The following is an 11,501-nucleotide window of genomic DNA, read 5'->3' on the forward strand; positions in this document are numbered from 1 at the left end:
TTGATTCTTGTGTAGAAAGGGAGTTAACTATTATCTTTATTATACTCAGAAATATGCATGCAAGAGTTATCTTTCCTACAATTTTGTTTGACGATAATACATGTACCAGTATGCATGTACTTTTTGTTATTATTGAGAAAAGTGTTTAGAAAAAGGTGGTAGTAGATGTATTACACTCAGAGTAAACATTATTCAGTTTGTATGTTTTAAGACATGCAGAAAGTTGTAGAAAGGTGTTCTATAATTTCATCAGTTTAAGTAATTCTGGCAAATTCCTGGACAAAGACAGAGGCATATACAGAGGAATTGTAAAGAGCATATCTTTGGGAATTTATTAATTTTCTTATTATTATAGCTTATTTTCGTATTTGAAGACCTTCAGTTGTAAGGTAGACTTGGTTCCATAATTTCATTATTTTTCTAAATAAGAAAGATAACTCTTCACGATGGTGAAAAGTATTTCAATTAAGGTTATAAGAGTTACCTCCCTTTATACATGGAAAGCAGTAGTAAGTTCCATATAGTGAAATATTTACTTAAGAGACAATGTGTATAATGATTCTTATGTATATCTATTACACTCAGATAATATTTTAATATTAACTTCAGAGGCAGTTGTTATATCATATATAAATATTGAAATGATGATCAATTTATTGAAAACTGGACATTCTTCTCTGTGTTGTTTTATGCCAGGATTTCCCGTTACATACGAAAGATGACATTACATGGGTACTGACAATTTATACATGTACTTTCCGAGAAAATAAACTTTGATAATCGAGGAATAATAGCTTCAAAAGGGGTCCTCGCCTCATTCTTCCTCATTATTTTGTTTCATTTCAAAATAACTTTTTTTTCAACATATTTGAACATTTAATTTTTTATTTAAATCTAACCTGGAATATTAATTTGAGTTTTTCTGATCTGATCTTGAGACCTAAATTTCAGACAAAATGTATTGGCACTCAGGACATCCAGCTTACTACTTTTCTTTCAAATCTGGGATGAACAACTTTTTTTTTCTTTTTACATTTTCATAAAATACCCATGGTATTATTCCAGATACCGAAGTTCAGCTTATACTTTTCTTTGTTCAATGCCCCTTTTGAGAATTTTTCACTCATTTTAAGACATCAGCACTTGCTGATGGAGGGCTGTAAATTTTAGACCTATACCTGGCACTCAGGGCCATAGAGCAGTGAGGGATCTTTTTCTTGCCAACACCTACTGTGACATGGGACCTCGGTTGATATGATCTTATCCGAAGTACCAGTCTCCATATCCCACAGTGGGATTCGAATCTGTGACTTAAGGTTCAACACTTTACTCCACAACTCTGGAGCAATTAAATGCTCGAGATCTAACCACTGCACCATGCAGGCAGCTCTACATGAACATTTACCTAATCATTTCATATGACATTAGAAATGCATTTAAAAAATTACACAACTAACAAATAAATACACATTTATTTACATAAAAAACCAATAAATACATAATAAAGCATATAAAGGTATCAAGTTACATGTAACAAAATAAGGTTAACATGCACAAAATCCTGATTTATCTGAAAAACAAAGCTTAAGGTGGATGTACCTGATGAGCTAAACTGGTTCTCATCGACTTGCAACAAAAGCAAGTAATTTATGAAACAGTGTAGATTGTGTCATAAAATATAGGTCAGATGCAGCATACAAAGCTGCATTAGGGCAAAGCATTCATGTGTAGGCACACAATATGTGCAAACATGGGTTCGATACAACTTAAAGAACATCATAGAAAGGCAGCTCTATCACACTGCACTGCATGAGTGTCTAAAGCACATGTAGGGCTTATTCAGAATCCATTGCAAGCATCAGTATAAACATCCATAGATGCATTGTAAAATGTTTGAATGTTCAGTTCTGGAAAGACATTTCATCGTTAACAAGCTTAATTAACAATTAACTCATCAAACGCATTCCCAAGACATATTTGTCTTATTATACTTTGATTCTCTGCAAGTTTGATTTACATACCAGTTCTAATCTCTGAACAAAACTTAATTCTCTCCCATAATGCACACCTAAAACAAGTTGGTCAATCCCTATTACTTTTACCTACTTAATGACACATGTGTGTGACACTGAAAAAGATCAAACATTATATAGACATTAATGTATGCCTGCAAATTTCATTATTGTTTCTATGTGTAGATGTATGTAAATGTTAATCAACCACATGAAAACAAAGCAACATCTTTTAATACAATATACAATGTTATTAATAAGCAAAATCCACATTAATTAAATTCCTATGCTTCCCTTGCCCCCCCCCCCCCCAAAAAAAAAAAAAAACAAAACAAAAAGAGACAAGACAAACAAAAGAATGGAAGACACATTATTTAACAAACTTGAATTGAAAATGAGATACCATAAAAAAACAAAGATTATGATCTAAAAAATGAATATGCCAACCCCCAGATAAATATAAACAAATAACTACATTAAATTCCCATTACCCACCATAAATTCACATAACCCCAGATAAATCATAGAAAATAATATAAAGTATACATTACTACAGTAAATTATGATAATGTAAGATAATATCCCACAACCCTAGAAATATAATAGAAAATTTCAAGTACCTGTACACAATACCTAATTGAATTCCCATAACCATTGATAATTCATAGAAAATGTCAATTGTATAATACTACAATAGATTCCCATGACTCCAGATAAATCAGAGAAAATTTTCAAGTATTCAATATACTATATTAAATTCCTATAACCCCATATACATGTATATAATAGAAAATGTGAAGTGTGTCATACCACGATAAATTCTAATAACCCCAGCTATAAATCCGAGAAAATGTAATGTGTACAATGCTACACTTGATTCTCATAGCCCTAGATTCATAGTAATTGTAAAGTGTACAATAAAACATTAAATTCCCATAATCCCAGAGAAATCAAAGAAAATTTATTGTGTACTATATTGAATTTCCAAAACCCTAGATAAATCAATGATAATATAGGCCTTTCAACTAATTTTTCGAGTTGTGTATATGGTAAAAAACATTTCATAGATAGATTTATAGATACAAGAAATTATCAAAAAAGATTATTACTTATGCATACCTTAAATTAAATCATTAAAAAGTTTAGTTATTAATAATTGACTTGTACGATGTTGTGTTTTAAGGACAGGTAACTCAAGTGTAGAAATTGACCAACTAAGTGCCGATTTATGAGTTATCGTTTATAGGAATGACATATAGGCTGCTTCAGTTGGTATTGTTATTTACACAAAAGAGTTCCTTACATTGTTTTGTACACAAAAGTGTTGACCAAAAGAAGGAGAATGTCTTCACTCTACCTGAAATAACGGGATCAAATGAATGGGGAACGGACTATATTCAAGATTTTTAACTCTCTTGGTCAATTGTTATGAAGAAGAAAATATAATTTCATGTTTTTTGTGTGTGCATTTTTGTGCTTCCTATATAAATGTATATATTTCTTCAAGTAAATGCAACAATTAATTATCTTACTTAATTGTGTTACTAAGCACGAAGAAGAACGACCAAGTATAAAAATTGAATCAGGTTAAAACTTGGAAAGGGGATAGATTTCACTTTATATTTTAATTTAAATTTTTACATATATGTAATTAAACAGTGTCCGTAACTACATGGTAAACAAGTTTCACATTTGTGCTAAATTTTAAAACCACTGGATTCTACTGACAGCAAAGAAAGACTTGGAAAACGCTAAAAACCAACTTGCTTGAAAACAATTAGATCCCCGAAACTGCTCTAAACAAGCTCCGGTAATGAGATATCGTTCTTAACATCGAACCCTAGCTGCAGTTGAAAGGCCGAGATGATATGAAGTGTGCAGTACTACAATAAATTCCTGTATAACCCCAGACAAAATCATTAAAAAAAAATTCAAGTCTACAATACAAAATTAAATTTACAAAAGCACAGATACTTTATAAAATTAACAAGCATACAATACAACAAAAAATTTACATATCCCAAGGTCAATCATAGAAAATGTCATGATATGTACAATATAACATTAAATTCTTATAACCATATGTATAATACTACATTTAAATTCCATTACCCCATAATTAATTCATAGAAAATGTCAGGTGTAAAATAATTTATTAAATTCCCAAAACCCTAAATCAATAAATATCCTGTGTTCAAAACTATAACTAAACCCCATAACCCGAGATAAATCAGAGAAAGTGTAATGTGTGTAATATGGCCATTAATTCCCATAACCTTATAATTATAGCTTCAGATCAATTATGGAAATTGTCACATGTACAGTTAAACAATAAATCTATGCCCCACCCCCCTCCCCCGATAAATCAGAGAAAATGTTATATGTGTGTAATACTACAATAAATTTTTATAACCTAGATATATTACAGAAATATGCCATGTGTGTGATGCTACAACAAAATCCCATAGTTTAATGTGATGTGTAAAATACTTAACTTTAAATGCCCATAAACCCCAGATAAACCCTACACATGTAATGTATACAAAACAATACACCTGTACTACATTAAATTCCAAAAATCCAAAAAAAATAATGACATAATACTAATAATAATGCACAATACTACAATAATTAATTCCAAGAATGCTAGATAACTCATTGATTAAAAAAGACAAAATTTGTAAAAAAAAAAAAAAAAAAAAAAAAAAAAAAAAAAGACAAGTATTCAATACTCTATTATTCTGAAACTATACAGTATACAATACTGCATGAGAACCACACAAATCCCTATAACCAAAGATAATATAAATGATAGAAACTATTAACTTTTCAATGCTACATAAATTCCCATAACCCCAATAACCCCCAATATATCACAGAAACTATAAAGTATACAATATTACATGAAATTCCCTAACCCCATTAACCCCGAATAAATCATAGAAACTATAAAGTATACACCACTACACTAAATTCTTGTAACCCTAATTACCCCCTATATATTACAGAAACTATAAAGTATACAATACTACATGAAATTCCCTAACCCCATTAACCCCGAATAAATCATAGAAACTATAAAGTATACACTACTACACTAAATTCTCGTAACCCTAATTACCCCCATATATTACAGAAACTATAAAGTTCAAAATACTACATGAAATTCCCTAACCCCATTAACCCCGAATAAATCATAGAAACTATAAAGTATACACTACTACACTAAATTCTTGTAACCCTAATTACCCCCTATATACTACAGAAACTATAAAGTATACAATACTACATGAAATTCCCTAACCCCATTAACCCCGAATAAATCATAGAAACTATAAAGTATACACTACTACACTAAATTCTCGTAACCCTAATTACCCCCTATAAATTACAGAAACTATAAAGTACACAATAATACATGAAATTCCCTAACCCCATTAACCCCGAATAAATCATAGAAACTATAAAGTATACAATACTACATGATATTCTCATAACCCTAATTACCCCCGATATATTACAGAAACTATAAAGTACACAATACTACATGAAATTCCCTAATCCCCTCAACCCCAAATAAATCATAGAAACTATAAATACAAAACAACATGAAATTCTAATACCCCCAATAACCCCCGATATATCTAAGAAACTATAAAGTGTACATTACTAAGTGAAATTCCCATAACCCCATTAACCCCCAATATATCATAAAAACTATAAAGAATACAATGCTCCATGAAATCCCTATAATCCCACTTAATTCCACATACATCATAAAAACTATTAGGTATACAATACTGCAATAAATTCCCATCATCCCAAATAACCCCGAAATATCATATAAAGTATACAATACTACAATAAATTCCCATAATCTCAATGACCCCAGGTATATCATAGAAATAATAAAGTATACAATACTGTATAAAATTCATATTAATTCAAGACAATTCAAAGAAAAATAACTTACACATAACTTACCACAGAGAGAGTTATACTGTTGAATAATTAAAATAGCCCAAATAAATCATATAAAGTATATACAATAATGCATTAATTTCTATATCTCCAGATAAATCCTAGAAAATATCAAGTAAACAATACAAAATTAAATTTTCGTAACCGAAGATAATTCATAAAAATGTCAGTACAATGCTACACTGAATTTCCTTAACCCTAGAAAATGCCGTCTGTACAATAATACAATAAAGTTGTCAAAATTATCCATGAGCAAAAACTAAGGTTCCATTGCAGACTATTCTGGTGGTTTGCTCTGCTCCAGACTCTAAGGGAATTCTTGGAAGAACACGACAGTGAAATTTTGATATCTCCCGAGTCTACCTCCAGGTCATATAGGAATTCTGGGAAGAACACAGATAGTGAAAATATCCCCGGACTCTACCTCCACCGCTCCAGTTCGAGTAATACAGGGCAAGGCTCCTTGTCCAACACTATAGAAATACAATATTAAATTATATTTTTTTACCATGATATATAAAGTACAAGTATTAAGGGTATTAATGCAGATAATAATAATAGAAACAACCCAATTTTGCCTAAAATAATGTTCTTAGTCTATAGAAATACCCCCCCCCCCCTTTTATTTTCATTTTTTACTGTGATATTTAACATACAAGTTTTTAGACAAAGTTAATGATAGATAATGATAGAAACAACCACTTTTGCCAAAACTAGGATCTTAGTTGAACAACTTACCAAGTCTGGTAGCTGCAAGATCAAATGTGATGAATGTTGGTTTTTCTATATATTCTTCAGCTTGCGAGAGGCACCAGATATTGGCTTGGTAAATGTTGACTTGGCAATTACAGACAACCTTCACCCAAAGCCTGAAATAATAAAAGAACCAAATACGTTAAAAAATTTTTAAAATGATTTAAAGGTTATTTTCAATATTATTCATTGATCTATGCCAATTCTGGAATAAACCTTCTAGAAGAGAATCATTTAAATGTGTAAATGTAATAATAATTCATGTTGATTATTAACTGACTTTATTTCAATAACTTTAATTGAATAGAAGAAGTAAATTTTTCAAGACTAGAACTATTAATCCCTTTTTATTCACAAGAACTTTATTATCCTACAATAATAAAAGTTAGACTGTTTGTTCGCGAAAGAAAAAAATTAATAAAACATAGCTCAAACTCTGTAATGACAGACATCATGAGTAAAGCCTAGCTTTCCAGAACTATATCAAAATTTAAATTAGAAAATCTTTCACACAAGTGCATTTCAGGTGTGGATCCAGGATTTTGCTTTCCCAGAGAAGGTGCTTTAAAATGGCAAGGGGCATTGGTTCTGCTGAGGTCCCAGAGAGGCAGGGTCCAGTTGGAGGTTTGGGGAAAAGCCCCCCCCCCCCCCCCCCAAGCTCCTGATAGTTCACAATTTGTAGAATCTTATTTTAGCACATAAATGACTTTATATCAATATCATAAATGACTGTCTTGCATCAATGTAAGACAATGAAAATTATCTCTTATTTTTTTGTTTTAGAGGGGCCAAGCGTATGAAGCACCTCTGCCAGAATCCATACCTGCGTTCTACGCATTTTTTAACAATACAGTACGTAGTAATCTTTAAAATAAAAAAATTACCGTTGATGATGATCATCACTTCAAATGTATTTTGGACATTTTTTGGCAAATGGCTTCTCTCCTAAGGCTTGTAGTACCTCAAGAATGTTAGGTTCGAGTTTGGACCCTCCAGAACTAATTAAATATTAAAATAATTATATTCTCGTGAATATTAAGCATTCATGAATACGCATTACTACATGCAAAAGCAGAAATTTTAGCTAGGATTAAAAATTGGCATTATTTGGCAAGTGTTCTGATGGCTAAAATTGAATTTTGATATTTACCATAATGATTATATGGACAGTTGATCAAGGCAGTCAAATACATCCTGGTCAATTTCACAGCAGATAAATTCTACCAGTCTATAATTATCACATCTCTGAAGAGAAACATAACAGAAGTTAGCATTACTGATAAATGCTGCTCCTTCATCTTTAAATAATTTTTTAATATGATAAAAAGTTAAATTTTAAATTTACCAAAAAATCCATCTTAAATTTTAGCTAACTCTAAATCCCGAAAAACTTCTTGAATTCTTCCCTCCTCTTCTGTGAAATAGCCCTAAAATAAAAAAATTGTCTTATAATTATAAATGTACTGTATGTTAATTACTGTAAACCAACTATTATTCGCGTGCAAGAAATATTTGCGAATTTCACAACCTACTTTAACTCGTGAATATTAATCACCGCGAACCATTTATTTTGCTTTGTATTTGTATAGAATAATTCCTCATTTGCAAAAATTAATCGTCGCAGATCGATTTGAAACTAACGAGTCACGAATAAAAGATATAACATGAATAATAGTTGGGTTACAGTATTTACATCTATACTTTAAATCACCTTTTTTTTCAATAACTTTATTTTTGTGTACTTATGAAAGAATTCTGTTAGTGAATATTTTACTCTCATATATATATTTAATTCAGAAAGGATGAATTTGTAAATCATTAACTAATTTTGTTAAAATTTCACTTTGCAAGAATACATGCATCAAAAAATCATCTTGCTAAAATAGGGTTCACAAAATATTTTTGAACTACAGACTACATTTAAATTAATTACCTCGTAAGAGGTATTTTCTATAAATCATAATTTTGCTTACAATATCATTTCTTTCACTAAGGCCGTCATGTTTTCTTTCTTCATGTTTTCCTCAGCATATTTCTCCATAGCCACTCTCCTCTCCATTGATTTCAAACTTCTGGTATGAATGGTGGTAAATTTAAGGTCAAGTTAGCAGGATGTTCATTAGATGGGGATTACCATCAGTGTCGATCTTGGCTGTAAGAGACATCTACTTGTCATTCTTCTGGCATAATTTAATTACATTGTACAACAGGATATTAATACGTACATCATTTATTCCCACAAAATCATGGTTAAATAGATCTTTTTAAGAAAGCTCTTATAAACATGTATGAAAATGTTTTCTGATCACTATTAAGAAAATCAATAATTATATCATACAATTATAAAAATGTAGATTTTTATCTTCTTCAGCTTTGACAAAAGGTGCTTGCCGTATTTCTCCAGGTAAAATATCCAAAAAAGTATTATGGAACAAAAATCACTGATGTTTACTAATTTATTAAGGAAATATACACGTTTTTTTTATAAAAAAAAGATCTTTATCTTGGTCCAATATATTATGGATACAAGTAGTCATTTTTATATTGTGTCATTTACTGAAAATTGTTTCTGTTTATTCCATTTTACAAAACAGGGCAGATCATTCCAACTGCATAACTTCCTTAGAATCAAAACTCTTCAGTAAGAAGTATTCAGAGCTTTCTTAATTAACAAATTTGTAAATAACATACCTGCACTGGCTTCTGTATTTATACAAAAACTGGTATCGCTTCTTGTCTTCAGCGCCTTCATGTCTTCAGTCCGTTTCCTTTGCCTCTTCTTGTACAGTATTCTGTTGGGTCTCAGATAAAAAGTGAACTGAACATGTATATCCACACAATTCCAAACTCATTGTGACCTTAACAGTTTCCTTGCTTAGACAGAGGTCAGCATTTACAGTTCCATGGCCAACAATTAACTTTCAAGAGCATCTAGAATTTCTCCACTCCATGGCATTTTCATTACACACCCCATATAATTCTCAGAAAATGTTTGTACAATATCATGCCAAATTCCTATAACTTCAGATCAATCAGAGAAAATGTCATAAATACAATGCTACAATAAATTTCCATAATCCCAAAGAAATTGTCATGTGGCAATTCTACAAGAAATTCCAATTACTTCAAATAAACCATAGATGGGACAGTCATGTGTACAATACTACAATAAATTCCAAAACCCCAAGATAAATTACAGATAATAACTTATGTACAATCTAATAAAGTCCCATAACACCAGATATATCATAGAAAACATCACATGTACAATACTAAAATAAATTCCCATAACCCCAGATATATCATAGAATACTGTCATGTGTACAATACTACAATAAATTCCCATTACCCCAGATATATCATAGAACATCGTCATGTGTACAATACTAAAATAAATTCCCATAACCCCAGATATATCATAGAATACTGTCATGTGTACAATACTACAATAAATTCCCATTACCCCAGATATATCATAGAATATTGTCATGTGTACAATACTACAATAAATTCCCATAACCCCAGATATATCATAGAATATTGTCATGTGTACAATACTACAATAAATTCCCATTACCCCAGATATATCATAGAATATTGTCATGTGATCAATAATACAACAAATTCCCATAACCCCAGATGATATTACAGAAAATGTTGTGTACAACACAACAGACCTGCCTACCCTTTTCATTGCAGAAATGAAGTCTAAAGCTTAATTTTGGTGGAATTTCAGAGGCAAAAGCGTAATTCTTCAAATTTTACAATTTTGTCATCTCATTGCATTTCTATCTCATCTAAACAATTCTGCCTGCTAAATATCATAGAATGAAGAGAGTAAAAACGTTTTAAATCATTCATTATTAACATTAACTTCATTTGTTGTAAAACGACGACATTCTAACATTCATTAAGTCATTGCAAATTACAGTTTACATTTAATTACAACCTACTAGCATTAAATTGAGCGAGAAGATATTCAATAAATTGTGTTAAATACTTCTTGAGCTTATGGTACTGTTAAAGTATGATACAAAGGAAGCAATAATCATAACTGACCAACCAAAAAATATTAAATAATGCATTTTTTCAGCATAAAAATTTTAAATGCATAAAATTGATTGTCATGGCATAACAACTTATTTTAGTTTTAGAAAGCAGAAGAATTATGCCAAAAGTGGAAGGGTTTCCAGGTCTGATATTACAATAAATTCCAATAACCCCTGATATATCATAGAAAATGTCATCTGTACAATACTACAATAAATTCCCATAACCCCAGATATATCATAGAAAATGTCATGTGTACAATACTACAATAAATTCCCATAACCCCAGATATATCATAGAATATTGTCATGTGTACAATACTACAATAAATTCCATGTGTACAATACTACATCAAATTCCCATTACCCCAGATATATCATAGAATATTGTCATGTGTACAATACTACAACAAATTCCATGTGTACAATACTACATCAAATTCCCATTACCCCAGATATATCATAGAATATTGTCATGTGTACAATACTACAATAAATTCCCATAACCCTAGATATATCATAGAATATTGTCATGTGTACAATACTACAACAAATTCCATGTGTACAATACTACATCAAATTCCCATACCCCAGATATATCATAGAATATTGTCATGTGTACAATACTACAATAAATTCCCATAACCCCAGATATATCATAGAATATTGTCATGTGTACAATACTACAATAAATTCCCATAACCCC

The 11,501-nt window shown here is 30.6% G+C and overlaps 1 long non-coding RNA gene across 1 annotated transcript; it reads right to left on the reverse strand.

Annotated features, from left to right (window-relative positions):
* Positions 1-6,002: 6,002 nt before the first annotated feature.
* On the reverse strand, positions 6,003-7,983 carry LOC133176345 (uncharacterized). Its single transcript, XR_009719443.1, has 4 exons — positions 7,897-7,983; positions 7,631-7,744; positions 6,732-6,862; positions 6,003-6,466 (listed from the first exon to the last, which is right to left on the reverse strand). It is a non-coding gene; the product is annotated as an uncharacterized LOC133176345 (long non-coding RNA).
* Between the last annotated feature and the right edge of the window lie 3,518 nt (positions 7,984-11,501).

This window comes from Saccostrea echinata, unplaced genomic scaffold, assembly GCF_033153115.1.
Source record: "Saccostrea echinata isolate AGI-Se365-2 ecotype Australia unplaced genomic scaffold, CSIRO_AGI_Sech_v1 ptg000073l, whole genome shotgun sequence".
Lineage (NCBI taxonomy): Eukaryota > Metazoa > Mollusca > Bivalvia > Ostreida > Ostreidae > Saccostrea > Saccostrea echinata.